This window comes from Strix aluco, chromosome 14 (genome assembly GCF_031877795.1).
Source record: "Strix aluco isolate bStrAlu1 chromosome 14, bStrAlu1.hap1, whole genome shotgun sequence".
Taxonomy (NCBI): Eukaryota; Metazoa; Chordata; class Aves; order Strigiformes; family Strigidae; genus Strix; species Strix aluco.
In genome coordinates, this window is record NC_133944.1 from 6,288,023 (window position 1) to 6,315,666 (window position 27,644).

A 27,644-nucleotide genomic window follows, 5' to 3' on the forward strand; every position below is an offset into this window, starting at 1 on the left:
AGTGTTGATACAAAATGCTGCACAATGCTGAAGAAATTAGGAAAGAAAGTTTAAGCTTATAGAATGGTCCTTTGCACAGCTGTTGCTGAAAGGGGGCAAATGATATTCATTTGATAGAGTGTGTGAGGCAGCGTGCACGGCAGTATCTCTTAGAACAAGGGTTATTGTATTCACTGCAGTTATCCTGTGGGAAAGGAAGTAATATGCTTCCATCCTAATTCCTGAAGTGTTCCTGGAAGAGCCAACTGATGAACTGACTGTGGTACTTCCAGTACCTCGTCTGGTCATTCTGAAATTGATTTCACAAATATTTCATGTGTGTCAGGTGGGCCGATGAGAAAGAGAAGAAATTTAAGAACAATTGATTCTACCCTAGCTCTGCTATATATCCGTATCGCCTTAATATTGCAGAAGTCCGGCTGCATCCTGCGGTCCTGATGCTAAGTAATTAGAAGCAATTCCCTCAATAAGGCGACTTGCGTGTGAATAATGACAAATACTGCAGGATCTGGCGCTGCACCGCTACTGTATAAATGTAATTTTGTACAAATGGTCACGTTCATGTGCAACCAGTGGATATATTACTTTGATCATTTAACAAAATGAGCAGAGGCAGGTAATTAATTGTGGCTAGTAAGTGTTTGCCCAGTATTCACAAGTAGGAGCGAATCATGGTTATTCTGCCTCTGGGGCTATCTTTGCATAATTTCCTTTGTTTGGTAACACAATGCGCATTCCAGACGCTGGGGAAGAGTCATATAATCCCTTTACGGTGAAACCTGTGTGTTTACTAATACCCACGTACAGTTTATGTGAATGTATTTGCGGCCAGCGTCTGCCCACTGACCTGGGTTGTGTATCCGTGCAGGAGGAGCAGTGGGCACCTGCCCATTTCAGGAGGCAGTAATAAGCCTTGGCCAAATGCAGTATGCTAAAATCACGTGCTTCCCAAACTGCTCCAAATCTCAAGGCAATTTCATGTGTTTTGCCCTTCAAGAGATGATTTACGTTACTGAGTTGTGGAGTCAGCATTTCCCTTGATAAATTTTATTCTACAATAGACATTATTGAAATGGAGAACTTCCTGGGTTCACAGACCCGAGGTTCTCACGTACTACGCTTCAAGGTGCGCGCCCTCCTACGCTGGCGTTACTCATTAGAGACTGGCTATTCGGTGACCCTGGAGGATACGTAGCAAAGCCACCACTGACTCCAGCCCTTCTAAAACTTGCTGATAGGTCAAAAGAGCTTCCTTAGAGTTTTCTTTTTTTTTTTCTTGGAGATGTACATTTTAAGTGCTTCTTCAACAAATACCAACAAGAGCAAAAGCAGATAAATGTTAAGCTTCCTTTGCATTCCACAAGAGGTCCCAGCTGGTCTTTCTCTTCCAGCGGCAACCCTGGGGCAGAAGGCAATGCTTTTTATTTCCTCTAACAGTATGCAAAACAAAACCTTAATAAGGCTTGACATAGCTGTTCTTCTCCATGTGTAGTTCAGGGGTTTTTCCCTAAAAATCGCACTGGACGCAGAGTGGCCTAAGACTTTCTAAGCGCTTTGGCTGAAAATCTATTCAAAGTTTTATCACAGGGCTTTGCATGTGGATGAATTTCAAACATAGTTTCTATTTCACCTATATTACTGATTTTTAAGGCCAGCAGGAACCATTATAATCATCTTGGCTGACTCCTATAAGCCAGAGGATTTTACTTAGTGATTGCTGCATTGAGCTTGTGGTAGAGCTTGAGCACATAGTTCAGAAATACAGTCAAACTTGATTTAAAAACTCAAGTGACAGGGAGTTTGCCCTGGTTAGTTTACTACCCATCCTGGCTTGTTCTTGCCGATCAATTATCTGACTTACAGAATTTAGGTTGTACAAGAAAAGGAAGCAAAATATAGTGGTGTCTCCCTCCACAACCCCCGTATTACCTCAGATGAGACCAAGAACTGCATATATTGAGAATTATTTTTTACAAATCAGTGCACAAGTATTTTCAGAATTTCAAAGAAATAGCACATTAAAACAAGACACCCTGAGAGCTGGAGGTTTTTCTTTCAAATATTTGTAGTGAAGTTCCTATATGTTATAAAACCCATAATTTTTCTGGCAGTTGAACTGTTTACTTGGTGGCTTGATTCTGGGAAGTAGTGAAGTTGAAAAAACCTGATGCTGTTTAGCAAGCCAACACAGAACTAAAAGTTGACAATTTGCTTTCAATGAAAAAAAGTGTGTATTGCATGTGCTGAAAAAAAGTCTTCTTGATCTCTGTTGGTTGTGCTGCAGTCAACCTCTGTCTAATTAGACCTGTAGCCTTATTATCCCGTCAAACTCCTGCGAGCTTGTCCTTCCAAAAGTTTGTTGAGTCCATTGCACTCATTTCTGTGTTGATAAATGGGGTCCCAATATTAAGATTTTGTGCCTCACCTTGTGCTTGTTTGCTCATGGAAACACATGGCACGAGCTGTAGAGCAGTGGTCTCTTTGCTGACTGCTTGGCAGTAGTGTCTTGGCAAGTAGTAAGCTGCAGGCAACATCACCTTTGCCTTCCCTCTTAACTTGGACCATTGCAGAAGCATTGCCTTTGGTCACAGGGCATGTGGAGGGGCTCTTTGAGGGGTGTGTTGGCTCTGAACTGTGAGAGGAAGTCTGTGCTCTCACTACCAGTCATCTTTCAGCTGTACAAACAGGGGGCAGGGTACCAAAACGTTATGTAACATTAGACAAGTCCAGGTTAAGGTCCTGTGATAATGAAATAAAGGTTGCCTGTAGGAACAATCATTCTCTTTAATTGTTTGGGTTTTTTTTCTTACTTGGTAAATATCTTATCAAAGTTCTGAAGGGAGGCCTATATTAACAAGCATGGGGAAGAAAACCTTATCAACTGGAGCCTCAGTTAATATTTGCCCATTTATTTAAGACTTTGCTTGTGGGTGAGAAGAATAATTGCATCAATAGTAATTGATTAGCCATTAATATCTGTAATAGCTGTTAAGCCACTGTGAACTTGTAAATGGAATAACATATAAAACTGGCTGAGTGCCATTTGACTTCAGCAAACCTTACGGAACCACCAGGAGGTGGTCAGGAGCACAAGAGTGTTCTTCTGCAGGTGCTGCTACTGCATCTGTACGACATGCAGAGCCCTTAAAATGGAAGCCAAGTAGCAAGAGGTTTCCAAAATTTCCCCTGTGTCAAATCATAGAAAATTTGTGATTACAGGAAATGTTCTGAAAAAAATACCAGCCTTATTTTTGACTGGATCAATTGAAATGATTTCTTTGGGAATTTGAAGCCTCTCCTCTGCTTTTTTAGGCCAATTTTTAAGAAATGAAAATTTCTTTCCTTCTGAAAAATGAAGTATATTTGGACTACCCAAACTTGAACTGAATTCAAGTGTCTTGGTGTTTCATTGGCAAGAAATAAAAGAAAAAAAATTACATCCTTTGTAGGTTTATCCATCACCTAAACATCCAGTGTTTCAATATTTAGCTGATATTGGGACTATAATGTTTCTGTATCTTTAATAAGAAGCATTTTACACGTTATGTAGGATACTCACCTTTAAAATGTCATTTACTAATACAGTTGTTCTCTATGCTTATATTAGAGAATATATGAATCACCACATGATGCTAATTCATTTTTAATGATATGTAAATGTCAATATAGTATATATACATATGTATACAAAGAAGTCTTTAGGACAGAAAAACATATTAACCATAGCTGACTGATAAAAGTGAGAAAAATAGACTTCATATAGAAAAAAGAAATCAGAGGGGAAAAAACCCTCTCCTCTGTACTTAGTATCAGGATTGATGTATGCCTTAGATCATGCAGGAACAAGATTTTGTTGCCTCTGAAAATGTTCACTGCTGGCAATAGATATCCTTATCTCAAGTTCCACAACAGAAGTCCCACTGACACTACTGGGAACATGATTCTACCCGGTGTGCGTTGGTCTGTGAGATGCACAGTGCAGCTCTTCTGCAGGTGTGATCCTCTCCGACCCATTCAAATGACAATAAGTGAGAACTTTCTCAAGGCTCCAGTTGTTTCCATCTGGTAAAGGAAGGATGCACTTGACACAGGTGTCTGCTGGCCTTTTCAACTTTAAATGGCCAATCTCCAACTGGCTCAATAGTGGGACTATTCACGCAGGAAGGAGAAACATCCCTGTGTGCACACTTCCTTTCACAGCTAATCCTCATGCCACGAAGAGCCTGTCTGAGATATTTCAACATGCTTCAAATTCATATCTAGAGAAAAAGTTTGATGCAGATACTTGCTGCCCATTTTATCTTAAACAGACTGAAAGAGCTGGCTATCATTTGCAATATATTCTGAAATCAGTAGTCCCAGAGCAATGTCCTTTATTTTTTAACTCTAAGCCGAAAAATACTCCAGCATGCTCTAGCTTTGCTTCTCAGTTTTTGCCCTTTCATTTATTTTTTTCCTAACAGGGACAAGCCTTAAGCACAGGTGCCTGCTGTGGTTCTTTATTTCTGCTGATAGCTATTGACCTGCCAACTGGCTATTCTCTTGGTAATAGTAAACAGGTTCCTAATGGTTAAACTTCCTTCCATTTAAATTCTGTAGTCCAAAAATAATCTAGTATTTTATTAGCCAGGGAACATATTATTAAACACATACATCATTCTTACCAGACTCGACCTCTGTAAACCTAAGTAGGTTTAAGTCAATATTTTAGATTTTGTTGGTTTTTTCTTTTAAAAATTTTGGGATAGGACTCCAAACAATGGAAATTAAAAAGTCAATTGAGTGATTGGTATGTAAGTAGAAGGCCTGGGAACTAGAAGCTGTACACAGTTTTGACAGTGTGTTTGAAACTACATGAGAAAGAGTGTCTGAGAAGTAGCAGACTCCTTGCTGGTTATGATAGACTCAGAAGTCAATACTTGATTTCAAGGGGTATATTTCTCTGGATTATCTTGGTTTATATGAGTTATGACACCCCGGTTTTTTTATTGTTTGCTATTTACATTACTTGTTTAAATTGTAAAAATTCATCATACTTTCTCAACTATTAAAAGAAAGGCAAGACCTTCCTGGCATCAGCTAGATGACCCCTTGAGTTAACTGATTATGAAAGCATCAGAGCTTTCATATGTTAAGATGATCTGGGCAAGACCCCTTCTGGTATAGCCAAACCATATGGAATTTATATCTCAGTCAGTACATGGGAAGACGGTGTTATTTACTGCAGGATATGGTAATGCTCTCATTGACTTTCTGAATCTTTGTGAATGAGTGTTAATGCTCATGGAGTTGACAGACTGCTATCACAGGCTCGGCTGAAGTACAATCCAGGAGGCTCTGGTCAAGCTCTTGCACACGCTGCTCTGCCAAAGGACTTCAGCCTTCACCTACAACACCCTTGTTTTTCCATTACTAAGACTTTCCTAAATATACAGAGCCAAAGAGACATATTAACACATGCATGCACGCCAGAAGGCACAGTATGTCTCTGTGACCAGGAAGCGCGCTCATTATTTAACAATGGATAGAGCTATCTGCATTTGTTTTTCATCTGACTTAATTTTAGCCACCTTAGTTAATATCATTTAGGTCACCCAATACATTATTTAAGTGAACTGTAGCTGGCCAGAGTGTCCAAATTTCCTTTTCCCACAATAATGGGAAAAGACAGCTTTACTTCTTGTTGCCTCATTTGGATGTCACACGCATACGATCCTGTCCTATTGTGCTCTTTAGAAAGGTCTGCGGGTTCAGCATCAGTGACCCCACTCGTCTGGACATCCCCTTGCAAGGCTAAAAATCCATGTGTTATTACAATCTGTAACTTTTACCATCAACATGGCTGCTGCTTCTCTTCAGTGAAAGTGTCATTCCCTTTGTTTTTCAAAATATATCCCTACTCTGCCTTGAGAGAGATGTATTTTTCTACCTTTCTGCCAAACAACAAAAAAAAAATCAAAATAGGATTTTCTAGATTGTTCAATTCTTGAAACAATCCTTGGCCACAGATGAGTAGTCTCTTGTTTGTCTATGAGAAGAAGGCTCAAGGGGAGGTACTGAACTAAATCGTATGAAAATCAAGTGGTCTAATCTAGAAATGAGGTCTGGGCCAAAGTGTTGGTTGTTTTTTTTTTTTCTTTGGTAACTTTTAATGACAAAAGGCTGCTCATTCTTAAATCTTTTTTTTTTTTTTTGAAAAATTATGATGTGTTTGGAAATTCTTTTGTTCTTTTTCAGGATGAGTTTTTCAAAAATGCAAATTTTTAAATTTTTTAGTAAATTGTGATATATATTCCCACTCACCCCCAATCCATATAAAATTTAAAAAGTATATTTCTGTTTTTTTGGTATAAATCCAAACTTTTCAGGCTACATGAGCCCTTCTGGTAAATAATGAAAGCCAAACCCAATGGGGAGAACTAGAGAAGAGAGAAAACATGGACATAATTGGTTTGGGGATGGGAGGGCAGCGCCAGAGAAGGGGACTACTCCAGAATCCTTACCCTTGCCAAGTGTCCCTATAGCAGGGCTGTTCCTCCTGAAGCCATCCATCAGATACCACTGTTTTTCACTGCTTCTCTTGCAGGGGTCATGCTGGGAGAGTCCCTCACAGCTGACTTGAGGAAAGTAAACACAGTGTTGAGTTGCATGGCTTCCACCTTAAAACTCTGCGTGGAATTTGGGAGCTCTGTGGGGCACCCAGTGCTGCTTGTTAGCCTGTCCTTACATCTCAGCAGCAGTCTGGCCAAACCTCTGCTCTTCGTGCCTCTGCTATGCCCCAAACACCACAGGCACAAATAATTTTGGGTAAGTCTGTACTGAAGTTTGATTTAATAAATCCCCTCTAATAAGTGCAACAAAGGAACAGAAAAGATCCCTTTGGTGGCTGAGCCAGCTTAAATGAGCAGAATGCTTTATAATTAACAATCCAGTGGTTCACTTCACATGCTTGGTTTTATGAAGAGCAAAGTGAAAAATACTTTTAAAGCATCCAGAGAAATCTTTGTTTTAAAGGAGTATAGAAATGCTGTTATATCCACTGACCATCACCACAGATCATAAGGCCATACAGTTCTAGGTCACTCCCACAAAATGGTTGCCAATATTTTCTCAACAAACTCTCTATCGATTGCATAAATACAGTACAGTACCCATGAGGTAGTGTTGACCTGTCACATAGTAAAGATGTGGCAAGCCCCATAATTCATTACCAGTTGGAAATAGAACATCATTGGAGAGATAAGGATAACAATGACTTTCCATCCAATGATAAATTACTAGCAGCTGCATTATTTTCCCTCACTTATATATGGCTCTCTTTATTGAATTTAGCTTGAGATAAATAAATGATCTGCCAGGAGCCTGGTTAATATTACTTCTCTGGGACCCATTTCAGGCCCAACTAGGCTTTTGCTGATAATATCTTTAAGCTTTTCAGTAGGGAGAGACATAACATTTGTTTCTGACAAGAACCCTATGTCGCCTTATCTGTTTCATTTGAGAGGCCGTCGACCTCAGCTTCTTTAGTTAAAATGAGAGCTTTACTGTAGAGGCTAAGTTCTTGAACTTGACTCTCTTCTTACAATGAGATTATATGTCCTGGTTGTAAATTTGAAGCCACACATGATATACAGTTATTCTTAGCATTTCCTGTTGATCACAGGGTGGTATTGATTGCCCCCGCTTTTGAATCTTTCTCCTATTGGTTTGAAAAGGAATTCCATCTTTTTTATATTATTATTTTTCACCCCACGATAATATGTGAGTTTGTCAATGCACTTTTATATTTAAGTTCATGCTTAGAAAAGGTAGCTTAGCAAACACATATCCACTTGGTTAAAGAATAAAAAGGCCCATCTAGGAACAAAAGATTAACTCTTTCTGTGAATCAAGATGCCAAGGAAGGCACTTGAACTCCCCAAATTCTTTTTATTACCATTAATAATTTCTATACTGCTTCAGTGATTCTGGGCTTTGTAGATATTGTTGGAAGAGACGAGGCAGGGAAGGCATGGAGCAGAGGTGTGAGGCAGCAGGTGTAATCAGCCTGTGCTGTACTCCTACAGTAACTGTTTGGATACCTCGAATGTGGTATTTTTGTTGTTTCTGGGAAGCCCTATCATCAGGTTATAGATTAAAATCAGACAGTTGCCATTTTTCATACAGTGTGAATTAGAGGAAATTAAACCCAACCACTTCTGATAAATCCTCTGATAAATAAACTAGCTGGTGGTGTTAAATATAAGTCCAGCCACAGTTTGATTCACATTACAGAGAACAAAGAACAAGTTCTGTCTATTTTAACACTCCATCATCCTTATTGTTATTTATACTATAGTAATGCCTGAGGGTTCCAGCTGAGTTTGGAGCCCCCATCTGCTAAACACATAGTCAGAGTTGCCTCAAAGAGTTTGCAATAGTTGTAAAACAGAAAGAAAAGGGAAGGAACTATTATACCTTCCTGTCCCTTTTACTTTACAGTTAGGAAACTGAGGCACAAAGAAGGAAAGCTTTTTGCTCAAGGCAGTGAGGGAAATGTTTGGCAAATTTGGTTAGCAACTCCCAAGAGATCATCTGAGTTTCTGTGAGGTGCCTTGATGTCAGATCTTTTTGCACATTTTTTTTGGGGGGGGGGAGGTCACCTGTCTCCTTTATGCTTTCCCACTAGGCAAAAGTTAAAAGATAAAATGGGAATATGACAATAAATCTCTTTTATCTGATGTTAGAAGAATTTGTGGTTAGGAAAAAAGGCACACCCTAAATAGCATCTTGCATAGATTTGTGTGAGAGAAGATATAATCTGTGTGCATATTAATTTTAATTTGAAAAATGTCTTCTCTTGAAATGAAATAAGGAAAATTTGCCTTTTTATATAATAGAAGTAGTTTTGGCATGTACAGGCCATTTTCCATGTCAAATCAGAAGATAAAAAATCTTGCATAATGCTCCTAAAAGGCAGATTAATATTTATTAAATCAGAAAAATAGGATAGTCATGTGACACACAATCTGTGTCAGCCGAAACCATTTCTTGTTTATCGTGAGAGATTGACAGGATCTTCTCACCAATAATTATTAGCTAAACTCTTCAGAAATTAATTTCACACACAATCACAAACACAGCCAGCAGGAAAAAAAAAAAAAAAAAGGATGGCGGATATCAAATAAATTATTTGCTGCCAATGAATGATAATGCATTTTCCATTTCTGCCATGCTGCCATTCTAATGTTTCCCAGAGTACCCTGAAAGTATCAGGATGAGATTCACACACTCACACAAAGCCCAATTAAAGAGGCTTCATGCAGAGCTTTCCACAGAAGACTGGAAGACTGAATTAACTCTTGTGCCCTTGTGTGTACATGATGTGTGAGCAAAGGGAGGGGAGGAGGACTGCAGCAGGACGCTTATGTTGTAGTAGTCCCCACAGCAAGCTGGGACAACGTTTCCAGGGGTTTCTGATGACATTCTAGTAGCTTTGTCACCAGATGACTTTACTCACCAGATCTATGTGATATGTCCTATTTGGGCCTGGAGGTGTAAGGGACTGCTTATTGGAGGGGTGAAGTCATCAGACACCCCTTGCTTCTAGTCCAGCTGTCTCACTGCAGCAGGAAACGGCGATACATATCACTGGAAAAGTTTACTCTGGTGAATCATTCTTACTAAGATCCCTGGGCAGTGGTGGGTAAATGCAGCCTCTCTATTTTGTGAGCCTGGAAACCAGAATGCTGAAGTGACTTGACCAACATCGAGGGAGGCTCAAGTGGGAATAAAACCATTTTGGACTTGATTAATAGAACACCCTTCCTTGCTAAGAAGTGACTGCTTTTTCCTATAGTACGGGTAGTGACTCTTATTACCAGCCATGTGGCATTCATCTGTTGTTCTGTACTTTGTTCACTCTGCCATGGAGGACTCGTGATCCATATTGCCTTTTCCACAGAATTGTTTTTTCTATGCAAACCATGTCTCTTACAGAAAGTGGTTTCTTCATCTACTGTGAGGTTACCAGAGAATTTAATCTTTAGTCTGCTGCTGAGAGGTTTTACAGCATGGCTGTCAGAACATCTTTGACAAGGATCTTTTGCAAACTTTGGCAGAGGATATGTAGCTTCTGTATCTAGCTTTAAATCTAGTTTTGTTCAGTTGAACCATGGACTCCTTGGTTTTTGACAGTCAGCCTCAACTCTGTCCACCTGTGTGCAGGAACACTGCAGTAACTTCCCTGCTAGTCATCAGATTCATCTTTACAGGCAATTAGACCCACACTTACCCTTGCCTTTGGTGATGATTATTATCCCTCCTGCTGGAGTCACCACCTTTACAGCTGATTTACAGTAACAGATCATACCAGTGCTCCACAGTTCACTTCAGATTTAACTGGTCTTCTTCAGTGGTGGTTCAAGAAGAGTGGTGTGGTGTTAGTCATTTGGAGTGATATCCATAGGGGCCTGGGCCAAGGCCAATGACTCAATTCACTTCATTGGCTCAAGTGGCAAGAAAAATGCCACTGATGTTGACCTTGTCATAAATTCACAGCCCCTGTCCCTATGCCACCAGCTGTCCAGACCAGCCTTTTAAAGACCAATTGTATCTGCGTTCTGGTTGCTAAAATTGTTTGAGGTTTTGTTATTTCAACTCTGTGGTCTCAGAGGGACAAATTCCTCAATAATTTTGCTTTCTCATCAGCCAAAGGCACCACTCTGTGCTATGCACTAACAAGGCTGGAGAACAAGGCTGTCTTTAAATGAGAAAGCCCTGCCTTTTCCTCCTCGCATTCATACAAGTTAAACATGACTTCTTGCTTCTGTCATTCATCCTATTAAGAAAACCCCAGACTGCCAAGTTCAACCTCATTTGCCAGTTTCCAGGGGATGGCAAGCATTTATACTGAATCATAAACCCTGAAGGAAGGGCCTTATCTGATGTGGTACACCAGGCTTAATGGGCTGGTATATGCAGCTGCATCACCTTGGGTAAGAACTTCAACAGAGCCTCTTATAAATAGCATGCCTGATGTTACATGCATTATGCCGAAGGACACAGGTGTTTATATTTACAGACTTAGTACGTAACTGCTTTAAGTGGTTCTTTGGTGGTAGGATCTAATTGAGCAATATTCTAAACTGGTTTGATTCAGTTTGAAATTCCAGCTCTGCAGCAAGATTTTGAATCTAATGCAGTTTGACCAGTTACCACTGTCTCTCAGCCTTGTAGGATGGTGATGCGTTAACGTGTTGATGATGTAAGAGTGAAGGCAGACTTTCTTCACTTGTAGCCATTACTGCTGAACAAGTTGTTCTGATGATTTACCCAGGAAGCCCTAAGTGTCCTTATAAATGTAAAATTTCCTTTTTTTTTTTTTTTTTCCCATGAGCAGATGGAAGACTTAGATGGAAAGGAATAAAAACATAATTTGCCAGAGCCCTCAATTAATCATAATCAAGTTTGTGCATGTTATACTCTACAAGGGTAACAACAATGAAACACAGGGAGAAAAGGATGCTTTCCTCAGGCAATTCTGAAGACATAAAAGCAATAAAGAAGCATACTTCAAAATAATGTGGAGATATATAACTGCACTAAATAAAAATGCTTCTTTAACGTACTGTAAAAATAAAGATGTTTAGTTAGATTTATCATTATTGTTACAAACGCAAATTCATCCCCTGGACTATGCCATTGACTGAAAGCATCCAAGGGGTGGTTGGGGCCCACTATTTTCTGCAATTACTTAAACATTGTTTCATTTGTTAAAAAGCTAACTAGATTATTCCTTCTTTTTACTCCAAGGTAATATATGGGACACCTTGATCCTGCAGATACGGATCTTTCACTTTTAAACTATATTTAAGCCATCTTTTAATTTGGTATAGTGAGAGGAATGGTTTGCTTATTAGTTTGCATGAGTCGCATCCAAACCTGTGAAAATACATTTTTTAAACTAGTTTTGCAAATAGCAATACATGTTAATTGAAAGCAACCCCACTCCCCAAATCCTTACTTGATTGACTTGGGAACATTCAAACCCAGCGAGATTCATTTCTGCAGCCTCATTCAACCATTGCAATGAGCAAATGAAACAATTGTTTTATTTGTAAGAGGAGATTATCCCTTGAAGGCAGATAGAAGGATACTGCCTACAGAACCCCATTTGCAGGCACAAAGAGCGCTTAGTCAATTTTTGGCAGTGATACTGAAGCTATTAGTTTTGGATATGAGTTCACTGATGTTCAGTGCTGTAGATTTCCAGTTAGTTCATGAAGGGCCTTTAAAATTACACACAGAGCTTCATTAATTGCCTCAGAAAAGAAGCAACAAATATCAGGCCCTTAAAGTATATGTGCACAGAATGGCCATTGATTTCAGTGAATATTCCCCACTGGAGGACTGATCCTACGTCCTGGGAAGGCAATCACAGTTTTTCCAGTAGTTGCAGCAGGCACTGCCTCAATGTACAAGGGTTTTTGCAGGATCATGCCCTATTAGCTGCTATCTATCTATCTATCTATCTATCTATCTATCTATCTATCTGCATACATGGTTTGTATACACAAACACACACATGCATATATGTAATCCTGATTCAGTGTGTTAAAAGTGTAACAGCTATTGTTTTAACTCAAATTGGAGACCAATACAAGATGCCAGACAGCATCTTTCAAAAGAAAGAGATAGAAATCCAGCTTTGTGGTCTTGAAGCTTTTTTTTGTCCTTTCTCCATTTGATAGAGCAATGCCTGAACAGTTGTTCAACAACTAACTATCCATAAGGAGAATTTCCTATGCTTCCCTTGCAAACAGCAGAACCCCATGTGATCCCTGATCACAACAAATTGATTTATTTAAATAAAAATAATGATCTTCTTTCCCTTCTCCAGCCCCAGCAGCAAAATCCCATGTAACCCTGATCAGCAAATTGATATACTTATCTTTTTTTGCCATCCTTTTTTGAACCCAAACAATACCACCTTGATCCACAAGTAATAAGAAAATGATTTATGCAAACAAAAATAATTATCTTTCTTTGCTGTCCACCCTCTAACTGTATAATCTCAGCAGCTCCTCGTTTAACAAATTGATTTATTTAAATTAAACAAATGGTGATCTCCTTTTGACCTCTATAGAGCACCTCTGTGGCAGACTCTTATCACTGCCACCACCTTACCCATATGCTTAGAAGGATGTATTTTAAAGTATAAGAGCATTTCTAATTAATCTTGATACTTTGTGATTACTTTAATCAAAGCTCATGGAAGCTCTGTTACTGTGCCATGAAATTAAGATGCATCTCCTCTGAAAAATAATAAAAGTAAGTTAAGTGTACCTTCCTCCATATTTTTATGGCAAGAAGAGTTACTCAGTTTCCCAGGAGGAACTCTACAGAGGGTGGCTGTATGCAGTTTGTCTACACCCATCTCTCCCACTGTGCTGCCCATAAGGTTCTTTGCAGTCAGAGCTTTAAAGCATTGGCAAACTCAGTGCAAAATACGGGCTACGCCACCTCACCTAAAACACTGACAGAGCCATCTAGTGCCAGTCTGCTCCGTGACAAACACCAGCAACTGGTGGATGAGATCATGAACTCCAAGGGTTTCATCCATTACGTTTTAAGGATCTGTCAAACCACGATTTGTATTGTAAGGACTCTGGGCCTGCCACTGGCAAAACTTTCATAGGCAAGAAGAGAGTCCTGTTTAAGAACCATTGACATGATCTTTTTGTAAAAACATTCCAGGTTGGATAGTCCTGAAGGTATAGGTATATAAATAAGTACATATATGGGTATGCGTATGTGTGTATTTCTTACTGTGCTGGTTTTATTTAAGATTGTATTTTCTGTGCTGTCCAACCAGTATCTCTGTTTTGTGCAGCTGCTACTTAAACAGTCATTTTGGCATTATACAGAATTAGATAATTATATGTGCTATAAGCAAAAGTGCAAATAGTCCCACTTAACACCTAATCATATGATATCTGTTGTGAAATGCTGGAGAAGGAGCCAACAGATATGACTGTTACTTTGCTATTAGCTCTGGTTCTTTGGAGGCGCACACGGACTGCAGCTGGAATTTGGCATAGATGGAAGAGGGATTAAGTGATAGTGGGAGCCTGGGTGTATTGTATATAGAAACATTCTTTCCTCAACCAATTTCTGTGGTGTGTAATACTCTGAGCAGGACATTGGTGTTAACCAGTCTTCCAGATTTTGAAATACTCTGTTTTTTTGTAGTTCATTCACACTATGTGTCTGCTTTAGTTTCAGAACCACTTGTGTTCTCCAACAGAAGACAGTGACATGACAGGAATGGTAGCACAAGGCTCTTACTGTTAAATTCAATAATTGATTCTCCTGGATGGATTGTGACTCCCCAAAGGTTGCAAAGAGAGGTAAGAATGATTGTACAGCATCAAAAACATTAGTTCGTTCCAAAGCCAGAAAGTTCTCCCTTGAATCCTTCCCCTTCGAGGTCTAGCACTCTTTGTGACTCTCTGGAAATGCATAGGAAAATCATTAAGAGAGATTGGTTTTGTTAACAAAACATTTTCTTCTTTCTTTTTCAGTAATTTTAAGTGGGTTTTGTAATGTTAGACACTGAATTGGGAATCATGTGAAAAACCTGGTTGTGTCCATTTATATGATTGCAACAAACTCTCAATAGGAAATCCAAATGAAAGGGGAGAACATTGCAAAAACTGGTTAAGAAGTTGCAAAGTAGAACTATAGATACCTCTGAAGCTTCTCACATCCTACCTTTTTTTTTTTTTTTTTCTATTTTATATACATTTTTTATTCTTCCAAAAGCCAAATAATTGAGGTTTTTGCATCTGAACACCTTTGGAGTTATCATCTCAAAATATACTGGGATATTTTGTTTCAGAAAATTCAATTTCATGGAGCTTTGGGCTCTGATCCTCACCTTGCATTACCTTTACTCCTGACTTGAAAAAGTAAAAGTGAGGTGAGACTCAGACTACAAGATTATGCAAAAATGTTCCCACAAAAAAAAAAGAATCTCATTCTGAAATTATACATGGAAGATTATAGCTGCATCCTTTAAAAAAATTTGGCCCTCTCTATTGGTTTGCCAGAGAGGCAAGTATTTCTGCAGATGGCTTGGAATTAGTAGAACATGAAATAATGTCAATGGTACTGGTAAGAGGATTAAACAGCAGTTCTGATGTTATTGAACGGTTTGCAGAGACCGTATTAAACAGCCACATCAGTCCACAGGTCAGCCCTGCAGTTCTTTGGCTAAGCAAACACAGATGTAGAGTTCCCTTTCATGGTCATCATTTCATGCCTCTGACATATGTTAGGCTCTCAGGACTCAGTGGCATATATACAGTCTGAACATTAAAGATTCCTTTTTTTAGATCATTAGTGGACACCGATGTCTAAATTGGTAGTAAAAGGAAAAAGCAGGAACTCAGGACACGGGGGATGGACTTCAGTGCAGTACAAACATATAAGTGAAAAATTAAACTGCTAGAAAGTTCCCTGATGAAATGCTGGGGACTTTTTCAGTTGCTGACAAAAATTCTCCTTAAGAATCCGGTCGGTTTAAAATCTCTTTTTGTTTTGGGCTGATCTTCTCTGTATTTTGCCAAAGCTGCCTATGAAGTCACAGTGGTTGAATTTCACAAGGCGAGAGGAGTTCAGCTCATGTCCACACTGCCAGGCCTCTGTGCTTGTTCAAAGTTTGTGCAAATCTGCTGGGACTACAAATTGGCCAGAAGAAATTGAGGGAACAATCTATCTTACAATATTCCTGTTCCTTTTCTATTCCAACAGAAACTTTGGCAGTTCTTTAACATTTTCCTCAGTTTTTTGTTTGTCTGAAACCGGGAGTCAGAACCGAAGAAAATAAATAAAGCAACTATGTGATAAGCAGGGGTTTTTTATACACACATAATGCATACTCTTATGTGTGTGTAGTGAGGACATGGTGGGACAGATTCTTCTTGTTTGTCTGAATGGTTTTACCTGACTCAATCCTGAAAATCTGTGCAGTTTTCAAATAAAGATATAAATACAGATAAGCTATGTGTCAAGGTAGAGTTCCTGAACGTAAAGGTTATTGACAAAGAATTCTTATAGAAAGGAGAAGATAAATCAACTGATAAATTACTGAGCCTTTGGTCAATAATTGTTTAATATGACGCAAATCTTAAGTGAAATTTCCAGCGCACAACTGCTCCGCGTGTAGCCACTTCTTCCTGCTAGAGGAAATAAACATGCAACCAGAGAGTGTAGCAATGAATTACATTGAACCTCAGAAATGCTTTAGCATGTCTTCAAGAGTGGCTGCCTGCTTCAGTGATGGATTATAACTTAGCATGGGATCCCACAGGCATGGCAAGGTATTTATGTAGTGTTCTGATTGCTCAGACACTTGGAACAAATGTACAGTCAGTGCTAACAGAAATCAGAGTATCACTATCTCCCACTTTATTTCATTTATTTATATTTAGCAAGTGCTGGAATATTACAAACCACCAAGTGCAACTGTAGCTGGAATATAGTTTCCAAAGCTTATTTACAGTAGCTCTTACTCACAATGGGTAATGGTATATTACTCCATAAGTAGTTCCATTGATTTCAGGGGTCCATTAGAGAGGTGTTCCATTCCTTGTATAGCTGAGTATATCTCGATCTGGTCCCGTGTTTGAAATGTAGAAAGAGCTCCTTTACTGCCAGGTTCTTAAATGAATGAACAGTTTGAAAAAAGCACTACCCCTCACTCTCACCAAAAAGTTAATAATAGTGCAAAATACTGATGAGGCTGGTGGGATGCTGGTTTTGCAATATTTCATTGTGTTGCAGGAAACAGTGACACATGCCCTTCAGTTAGTATGTAGATGGATGTGCATTCCATGTGCTATTTTCAGCTCTGTACTTAAACCGATCCGAAATTCCAAAGAGAAAAGAAAAAGCTGAGATTCACATCAGTAGCAAAGAACATCAGGTGATGTTGATTTAAAGAAAACATTAATCAATCCAGATTTGCTTGGAACTGGGCCCAGGTTCACTCAAGAGGTTGGTGAACCTTAGCAAATCTTTCTGTGAATCTGTTCTGTGTTTTGACTTTGTAACGTGATCTGAAATCATCTGAGTTTCATGTGGTTTTGTTGTGCACGTTTTGGAGCGCTCGTGGGGTGAATCCAGGGAAACACAGAGATGCTATATTTTGCATGATGCAGTAAGGTGAGCAGTATTTCACTCTTACTGACACTCCCTGAGACCAAATTGAACAATGGTTGATGCTGTCAGCATAGTTTTAAAAGAGGAGACAATCACTGTCTGTCAGTGTTCGTGTGTCTACAGTAGTCTTTAATTCAGAGCCAAGAGGCAGTCTTCAAATTGTATCCTAAATAACACTATCATGAGTTTTGGACTGTTATTTTCTTTTTCCTGTTTCTGATAAATGTCAGAATTCTTACTGCGTAGGCAGGTACTGGAGTTGTGAAGACTATGTTAGGTTTCTTGATGTATACTGGTTTGAAGAAGTTATATAGTGCTAGAAAAAATTAGGATTTTGAGCCTGTGGATGAACAACTTATGTTTTAACTTCATTCAGTTTGTATCTGAATTCATAAATAGGTGTACCCAGCCTCCATAGATGAATGTAAAGTATCTAAGATCCATCTACCCCAATCAGGTCAAAAATACGATGAGGTGACATTTTCTATTCATTTTATTTCTAGTCCAAGCTAGAGCCCAGAGCAATAGAGATGTGAGACATTCAGCACAAGAAACAAAATCTGATTCATGAGAGGATGCCAAGTTTTTAATTCCATTTCGGAGTGAGCAACAGAATCATTTTGCTGGAGTTGGAGTTTTTGTGAGAAAGGCTGGTGGGAGGAGCTATGTGGGGTTTTTTTTCCACACTGGTTTACTGCCTCATAATTGAGACACATTTGTAGATCAGTGTTATGATGAGGAGCTTAGAGAAAAGGAGAAGAATTCAGAGAGGATGGGTCAGTGAGTGTAGCTTAATGACCTGGCATACATACAAGGTCAGACTAGATAATTTAACTGTCTCTTCTGGCCTTAAACTTGAGGAATCTCTGAAGAAGGAAAAATCAAAGTCTGCAAAGGTAATAAGTAAGGAAAAAAAAGTAACAGGCTAGAGTGTCCTTTAACGCCCCCGAGGTTCTGCCCCCCCTAACCCATCAAGCAGACTGTGGTACAGCCACAAATTGAATGGTCCTGTCAGTCCATTCAGAAGTCCAGTAGGAAGGAAGAACAGTTTGCCAGTAATATTCAGGTTGAAGCTGACATCTTTATTCTCCTCTAGAAGAGTTGTGTTTGCACTGCTTGTATCTGCATTTTTCCACTAAGGCTGTCTCACTTATTTAACTTGACACACGGAGCACCCCTCAGAGGTCTTTGAGATTCAAACCAGCATTGGAAGTGACAGCCCGGATAACATAGGTAATCATATCGGACCTTGTGGGACTGCACTGACTACTTTTTAATTGATAATTCCAAGTTTCCATAATAAATTTATTTCTTAATTATATATGCTGTGTCATACATGGTAGCTAATGATTACCGCTAGTTTAAGTTTGCAGCCTAGAAGACATCCTCCTCCCTACCATATAATCATGATTTTCCTTCCAAATTAAGATTTTCTGAGAAAGAAAATGAACAAAACCTGCACATTAAATCCAATTCCTTCCAAATAAAGGGAGGTAAATTTAAGGTACTACATTAGGTAAGTGATTTTAATTAGCTGATCATTTCAAGGAGATCATAAAACATTTAAATAACACTGAAGTTATGTATATTTAAGCAGTTTTATGGAGAATTAAAGTCTTAAATGGTAAATTTAAAATGTAAATACAAAAGTCGATGGAGGAATGTTAATTGCTTTTCTTAAGTTTCTCACATGGCCTGGGATGTTATGAGAGGTATCAAGAATTACATTCATAGTAATAATGTGTCCAATCCAAAGCTTATTGAAGTCCTTGGAATTTTTCCACGGATTTTAGCAGTCATTGTATGAAAACAACAAATGCTTTTAAATGGCTAACTTCCAGTACTGTGGAAGTCACTTATATGCCAAAATTATATATGTGATGTCAATATTCTAAAATAACTAAACTGACCTTAAGAACTTATCCAGTTCCCTTTTAAGCAAATAAAATTACATTTGCAGTAACGGACACTTTACACTGTCAGATTAGTTTACATCAAAAGAAAAACTCACATACTAGGAGAAGCTGCTATGATTGGACAACAAAACATGTCAACAAATTGGATTATCATGAATATGAATTCTCACATTGCCTATCCCTAGCTCACTAATACTCTTACATTATTTTTGATTCAAATAGATCAAATTAAAACTTAATTCTACAGGTTGATAATAATCAAATGCATAAAGTTTGAAACTAATGAAATTAAAATCAGGGGTAATAAGGCTGAAAAGTCATGATGTGTACGTTTGTCTAAATTCCTCATTATCAGCCACTTGGAAACGAATACCCCATTTGAAGAAGGAGCACAGAAAGTGGACCTCAGCAGAGGTTTCCTTGATTCTCTGAAACTATTTGAGCTTCTGGGAGGTCCTGGAAGAACCACGGCCCCATCTCTTCCCGTGTCAGTGTCAGGATCTGGATGGAAGTGGTAGCCTTCCATGCAAGCATTTTACTCCATGTAGACATAGGAATCACACTGCAGGGGCAACTGCTCCACCAGCAGTCAAAAAGAAGTGGGATTGCCATCATCTGGGTTTCTTTGTGCCTAGATTGTTGCAACTGGTAGGTGCGAGGAACAGATACTTTAAGGGACTGGTAGTTCCCAATGCCCATGGGAAAAATCAAGAAGAAACGTTTTTTTCTCCAGAAAAGATTCACCCCACCCCTGGAATGATTTATTTCAGAAGTAGTAGATTAGAAAGTGCAATATTTGTTTTTATTTGGTCAGTATGAGACAAGTCCCATTGCTTTTTATAGTAAAAAGACGTCCTGGTGCAGACAAACGTTCCTGCTCCAGTGGCAGGTAACCTGGGGTGAGGTGAAGCAGCGCCCATGTGTCTTGTGTTTCGGTGGCTGGCGGAAGGCGATGCCTGACCCTAAGGGCTGCATAGAGCCACCGTGAGCATTTCTGGGACAGGGAGGTGCGTGCGTGGTGGTGCTTCAGCCTTACGGACAAGCCACCCTGCCAGTCCTAGCAGAAGCGTACGTGAGAGAAGGGGTGAAGCCAGTGCAAACCTGGTCTTTTCTTATTCTTCAAAGCATATAACATCCACATTACACACAGTCCGAGGCACGTGATCTAGGACATTGCTATGCCTCTGTTTCTTCAGCTGTTGGATGGGGATATTATTATGCTCTTGTCTCAGATGCTGAGAGGGTTAATTACTTATGTTTATGAAACCCTTTGAGATTCTCAGATGAAAGGTGGCTTTAGAATTGTTAGGTGTTATTATAAGAAAAAAGAACGATTTTATTGCTTCATGTTAATGGTTAACATCTGCACCACAAAACCTGCTTGATCACATAAAGATTCTGCTAAGCATTTAATCCTAATTTGCAGGCTGATGCATATTCATTTTATTTAGAAGATTAATTTAGTCATCAAAGGTTAATCTGCCTCGGGTTTGTAATTAGACAGAGCAGTGACTTGGCGTCTCTGGGCTCACCCAGGTTGCACAGGGTTTTCTGAGTGGGTAGGGCTGTAACTGTCACCAGTTTTCACTTCCAACTAGTGCTCAGAGAAGGCTTAATTTTTGGAGAAGGTAAATGGTGAGTGGTAAAAGCCTTGGCCAGTTCGAAGATTAAAAATAAGAGCAGAAGCACAAGCAGATGAACAGCCCACATAGTGAATCTGAGAATGCTGGTTTAGTTCATCCCTGGCAGGTTTACTCAATGAGATGTCAGGGGATTAAGCAAGGGGTTTTCTTCATATGTATATGTAAAAATGATTAACAGATTTCACAATGCTTTGCTGTATGAATCTTGCCCCTCTTTCAAAATTACTGATTAGCAGTATGAAGAAAGTTTCTGAAATGAAGGCTTTCTGCTGAAAATACCAGATTTTAACTTTTAGGTGATGTTAGCAGACACTGTTAGAAGGTTATACAATATGACCTGTAGCTGCTTGTCCCCCTCAAAATTAAGCCTTTTGTGCTCAAGGTTGGCTCCTTTAATGAAAAGTCACTAAAGAAAATGTGGTCCTTGTGGAGAATGAAAATTATGTTTCCTTTGCATGTACCCCAGAAGGCATCTTTAATTACTGTTTATAAAGCTAGCAGAAACTTAAGTGTGAAGGATTATTAGTGGCATGGTATTGTCTTTTGAAGTAAGGAAGAACAGTTGCTGCTGCTTTGTCATGTCCTCACCTTTTCCCTGTTGCAAAGCAGTCAGAGGAGGGTGATATAAGAGGGTGTGTACTGCCCGCTGCTCTGCTTCAGCGACGTTGTTAGACATCGAGGCAGCCTCCAGCTGCAGACACAAATTGGGTGATGGGAGGCCAGCGTGACACAGAACGTGCTCATCCTCACTGTACTAATATGTCTGTGAAAATGCTGTCAGAGGAGATAGGGTTGTCAAAGGGCAGCTGTGTGACTTGGGGATCCAGCTCCCACTGGGTTGGATGTGGACTGCTCGGTGTGGTAGATAGGACTGGGAAATGGCAGGTGAAAACCTTGCAAATTGAAAATTTGTCTCAAAAATAGTGTTTTACCCAATGTGAAATTAATACGTGCTGCAAAATAAGTACTGTAAATGAAAATCATGATACTAGAATTTAGGAAGTTGGCCAAGCTTTTACATTTCAGTGCAGCTTGGCTTTGGTTGAGTTCAGAATCCAGATTCCAGGGGGTTTTTGCTTTTTTTTCCCCCAGCACAGTTCTCACATCTCTATTATGATTTGCCAGTTTCCCCTCCTCTTTCTGGTGCAGAACCTCAGAAGCATCCAAGAAGGGATTTTGGAGACCATAAACAGTTCTTAATTGAGAACAGCCCCAAATCAAGTTAAGTGCCAGCTTGACTATCAGAATATAAATGAAGTTGTTTTATTAAAGCATTGTATTTTAATTATTATGAAGAACAAGTGGCCTAACGTGAAAAAGCTTTTAACGTAGCAGTTACTTGCTTGATAGCTGATAAGTTAATTTTGGATGGATGATTACAGCTATGGCTTCTTGTCTTCTTTGCTTTCATTTTTCCTCGATCTAATGACTGTTCACTGATTTTCATTTGGACTTGAGGTGAATTCTAATTCAATTGCTAATAAACTCAGATCGGTTGAGGCCTGTGACTGCAATCAGATTTGCTGTTTCCAGTTTAAAAGGCCAGAGAAGTTTTCTTGGTGTTTTGAAAGAAGTTAAGTATTTTGAACTGATGATTTGTGAAACTAGGAGCTGTTTGCAGGGTGACCCATTACTAGTCACTTGTAAGCACTTGTCACTTTGTTCTTTACAATGAAGATAACCAGCCATGCAATGAGAGTACATGATGGAAATTCACTACAACTGGGGGGGGGGTGGGGGGGTGGGTAAAAAACACCAAACAGGAAGAATACATGTCATGCTAAGCAGATATTGAAAAACAATGTTAGTTACTGTTACATCGTTCAAGCCCTTCCCTTCTAGCCAAGAGACTGAGAGTGGAATTAAACACACACATTTGCCACAGATTTTAGACTGTTTCTGCTGTCTTAGTTGTCTCCTCAACCTGAACCTTTAGCGTCTTCACTTGCATCTTAATCTTGAGGTGATTTGTATGAATGGTAGATAGGTACCACTAAAATGTGGAGCTTCATCTGTCATCCCTGCTGCTGTATCATTGACTTCAGTGAGCTTCCAGAGGAATGAGTCTGGCCCACAAGAGGATGTGAACTGTCAGGAAGACAAACTTCTTTCTCATCTATTTGAAATGTTTGTGGGAAAGAATGCCCTAAATATTTAGCAGTTTGTGTAATTTGAGAGGCAATGCAGGTTTTTTTAATTTTATTTTTCTCCCTACCTTTCCATTTTCTTTATTAAATAGAGGAAAACCTTGCCTTAGGCCCAGTGTGCTTATGACAGGGAAAAAATATCTGCCAGAATCTCCATTATTGCTCAGGCCTGTATATATTGTTATTGCTCTTGTATTTGTAATAGCAAAAGGTGACTACACCTCTTACGAAAAATTCTGTTTGCAGAAAAATACCCTCTTCCCTTCACCTTTTCCAAACCCATTACAGCACATAAAGAATCCAGGAGGGTTTATGTTAGTTAAGTTAATGCAGCAGGGCTCATAGCAGGGTATATGTAGGGACTGGACACATGTGCAATAGCTGGGCATTGCAGTGACGTACCTGAGTGATGCAGCTCTTGGAATCAGGAGGAAGGAGAGATGTTTTAAGCCAGTTTAGCTTCCTCTCCCTTGCACTGTTTGGGAGTCAGTGCAGCTGCACAGAGAGCATCAGTCAAATCTACTACATCCCACCCTAGTTTCTGGTGGACAGAAGACATGATGTGGAACTTCAGTGCTGCCAACTTCAGTGTCCCCACTAAGATCTCCTATTTCAGCACTTCCCAAAGGCAGCCAAACTGATTGCTTGCATCAACCACCAACAGAGATCTTGCCCCTTCATATTTCGACTGCAGGGAGCTGCAGTGAGTCAGGCTTGGGTGGAGGGGGGAGATCCTCCACCCAGATTGCTAGCTCAAGCTTGCCACTGGTTTATCTTGTGGTCTTAGGCAATGTGTTAAGTTCTGCCTCTGGAAGACCTCAGGGTTAAACTCTTAAAGCAAAAGCACAGCCCATCACCATTATATATTAATGGCTGACTGCTACCTGTTGAAGTCATGTATGTTCTAGGACCCCGACAGACACCCATGTCTGTATGTTAACGGAGGTGTTTTATATTTGATACGTAAAAAGGCACGGCACAACGCTCATGAATAATGCTGAGCATGGGAATATTCTCGCTGCGCTCAGCGGGGCCATTCATGTGTGTGTGATGGCAAGTTCCCAGTCTAAGTGTATATGTAAAAGTTCACATTTATGCACCGTTGAATTTGCATAGTACTGTCCACAAAAGTCAACATTTTAAGCCTTTTAGAGCATTCTTATCATTCCTCCCTTGTGCAGGATGATTCTGAAGCAGATCCTTGTTGGCTAGGATAATCTAGGCTGTAGGTCCCTGGCAGTGGTATCTTTCTCTCAAATAAGTATGCCAGCTCCAAGACTGGTTGCTGGTACCTTCAAAGGATGAGAAGTCGGCACCTCCTTTGGCTGGCAAGGCTTCTGCACAACTGGGTGCTTCTCCTTCCCAGCAGAAAGGACTGTGCTTTCTGCCTTTGCCTTTGCCTAAGGGTGAGTTGTCTTTATTACAGTTACCCTATGGGCACAGGAAGTGATATTATATAAGAAATCGTTTTGCAACCCTACTTCTACTAATCATTGCCACTCCTACCATAATAACAGACAGATGCAATATACACGATTCATGTTTCTATTATTTTTCTGCTACAGTTTGCATGTGTTTTCCATTTAATTACAGTATATGAATTTCATATCTCTCACTTTTTCCCTTCTCGCATTCAAAGTTGAATTTGATATCTGTGATTTATAGATAGGCCTGTGGTAAATTGTTTGATGCACTTCACACTCTTAGGTTTGAGTCTCTGCAAATCTCTTAAGTGCTCTGAATATTTTCCAGTTTTGTTGGTGATGAAATAGTATCTGGGATACTATTGTGGTAGTTTCTGCACAAGATGTAAGAGTAGCTTGAGCATTTAAAGAAACTTTGCTTAACAACAGTAACAACACCAAAACCAATTGTAACCATTTATAGTTAGAGAACTCTTTGCACCGTTGTATCTCAAAACAAATTGTAAAGGACTTTGCAGGGGGAAAAAACTGAGGTGTGATGTTAAGAGATGACCAGGATACTACCAACAGAGCAGTGACAATACTGAAATAGAAACCAGATTTTTGTGACTGATCTACTCAGTGGGAAGCATGTCTCAAAATAATTTATGCTTGAAGAACTTGTGGTGTGCTACTCATCAAGTTCTTTCTTTACCAACATGTATTACCATGTTTGAATTGAGCATATTGTAAAACTTGAAGGAGTTTTCAGTTCAAGTTTTACATGAAAGAGGCCAGCCAAAATGAAGAGGAACAGGACTTTCTGAGAGCCTTTACTAAATGTTTGTACATACTGTATTTTCAACTGAATTATCGGAAATTCTTACTAACAGTGGGCTCTGCCTCCTCTGTAACTTTCCGTGTGTTTCAGAAAGAGTTGAATTATGCTGCCACTTACCAAGAAGGAAAAACCAGCATAAGAGCATTGGTTTAATGGACATGCTTTGGATTTACACTGGCATCCTGAAAGCAGAGTTGTCCCCTGTGGGTGTAGAAGTATCATGGTAACTCTTCCCAGGTAATATTTTATTTTTTCTGAGTGCAGTGTCTAATTGTAATGTCCTCTACAGATCAATCCACTGTGTAAATGACACGTTTTTAAAAAAACTGGGTGAATGCCTACTTACTTCACACATAGCCCACAAAGGTTTTGAAAGCTTCATGTACTCTATTGAGTAAATAACTATAAATAAAACAGACTATTAAAAAATCTTTAAATGTGCATTATGCCATCAAACTATGCTGTTTGGAAAAAGCTGTGGTGTTTGGGAAAGATTATACATGTTTTTAACAACTGTCCAAATACATATTTACGCATACTTTAAAATGTACACAAAGCTATCTCCATGGCAACTCTTGGGCCCCAACAAGCTTTATTAATCATTCTTTGAATATAGTATTTTTAATAGCTTAAACACTGCCAGTAGACAGAAGACAGCTAATTATAAGGAGAAATGCTGATTTCAAGGGAGAGAGAATATGAAGATGTCTTTGAACTTAAAGGTCAGGGCATGTAAAGTCACTTGCAACATAAGTCTTCCACAACCATCAGTAGCAAATGGCAAAATGTTGATATGGGATGTATGGAATATACCTGTGTGGTAAATGGACAGAGATTTGTAGCTCGTATAGGCTTTTAGTACCTGGTTGTTCAGCCAGGTGAATAAAGAGACATTTCTCTTGCTGAGAAATCTCCTAGGTCAGCTCCAGCTGGAATTTTGCACTAAGGCTATTATCACTGAAGTTATTTTTCATTACCTGCATGTCATCTATGACCTGCAGATATTTTGGGATTCTGGATTCCATAGACTCAGAATATTAGAGGCATTCAGTGTCCTAATTCCTTTTCAGTCCATGAGGACCAGAATCTGTGGGCTTCTTATGGCTTCATTGTTTAACATGGGTATAGTATGATACTTGAAAGACAAAATTTCTTTAGATAAGAAACTTCAGAGTAGGGACCTTACTTTCCTGCTTGCCTATGATGTTATCAAGCAATAATCCTTGTTAAGTAAGGATTAATGTTCAAACATGATCAGGCTGGTGAAACGTCTTTTTGGCTGCAGAGATCTGGCAGAGTCTCCCTCTGCCTGCCTTTGGATCATTTTATAGACCTTTTACATAAGCCACTTCATCTGTGAGCAGGGTGGGGGTTTGTGTATGGGATCATCAACTTCTCCCAGAGATCTCACCTGCATCCAAGAATAATGCCCTACAAAAGCATCTTTTAGTTGTAGAGCTCTGGAACCAAGTTCTCTGACTCTGTATCAGCTGGAAAGTTGGTTTGGATTTCACCAGCTTGTTTTATTGCAAGCTAGAGAGCTCCTGTGTTGAGAAGACTTGTCTTAAGCAGTCCTCCTAGTGTTCCTGTGAGAGGTAGTTATATTTTAAATACAGTAAGTCAACCTGTTGTCCATCTCTCATGGGTGACTTGATCTGGCCCTGTGGGGCAAAGTTAATAGAATCCTGTAATATCTAAAAAACCCCTTTACAAGCACCACTGTTTAATTTTTGGTTGTGCTGCTTATTTGTTAATTCCCATCTCCTTGCAAAACTTTCTAGGTACTCCTCTGGCACTCTGATTTCTTTATCTGACTTGCTAGGAGTGAACATGGCCCTTTACTTTTGGACAGTTGTCAATTTTACCAATTAAAAGAACGTCTTTGGATAGTTATCAGAAGCTGGAGCTGAAAACATGTTTGCAATTACTGATGACATAGCTGTTTCTATTTGCTGCTCTCTCTTTTAATTCCAAAAAGTGATATTTTTTTTGGCAGTAGATATGAGAAAATATGTCACTGTGTATAATTACAAAATGCTGTTCATTTCTGTCTTGTAACTGTGGGGGGTTAGTTGGTACAATACATTTGGTTCATTCTTGGCTCACTCAACTGCATGACACACATTTAAGTGTATTATTAATTATCATGTTAATATTCATTACCATGTTAATTTCCATGGGATCATATAATTCTGCATGCCTCCAAATTGATGTTCAAGTGTATATGCAAGCATGAAAAAATACACTGAATAATTTCCTAGGACTTTCTATTAAGCCTGAAATAAAATCATGTTCCATACATTTTCCTCTGGGAGACCTGGGTTTTTTCAGCAGACTTCAACCCCACCATGATATTAGTTACAAAACAAGATTCATCCCTGTGAATGGGCTTTGCACAAAGCTGCTTCAAATGCTCCTTGTGCTTTCAACCAGATTCTAAATACAAATCCACAGTACTAGCTTTACTTTAATTTCCTAGGTTGCATCTG

The 27,644-nt window shown here is 39.3% G+C and overlaps 1 long non-coding RNA gene across 1 annotated transcript in view; it reads left to right on the forward strand.

Moving 5' to 3' along the window:
* The first annotated feature begins 14,267 nt into the window (after positions 1-14,267).
* LOC141930005 (uncharacterized) overlaps positions 14,268-27,644 on the forward strand; it is a 34,559-nt gene continuing 21,182 nt past the window's right edge. The window contains exons 1-2 of the long non-coding RNA XR_012625167.1: positions 14,268-14,390; positions 25,246-25,392. This is a non-coding gene — a long non-coding RNA (uncharacterized LOC141930005). The remainder of the gene's footprint in view (positions 14,391-25,245; positions 25,393-27,644) is intronic.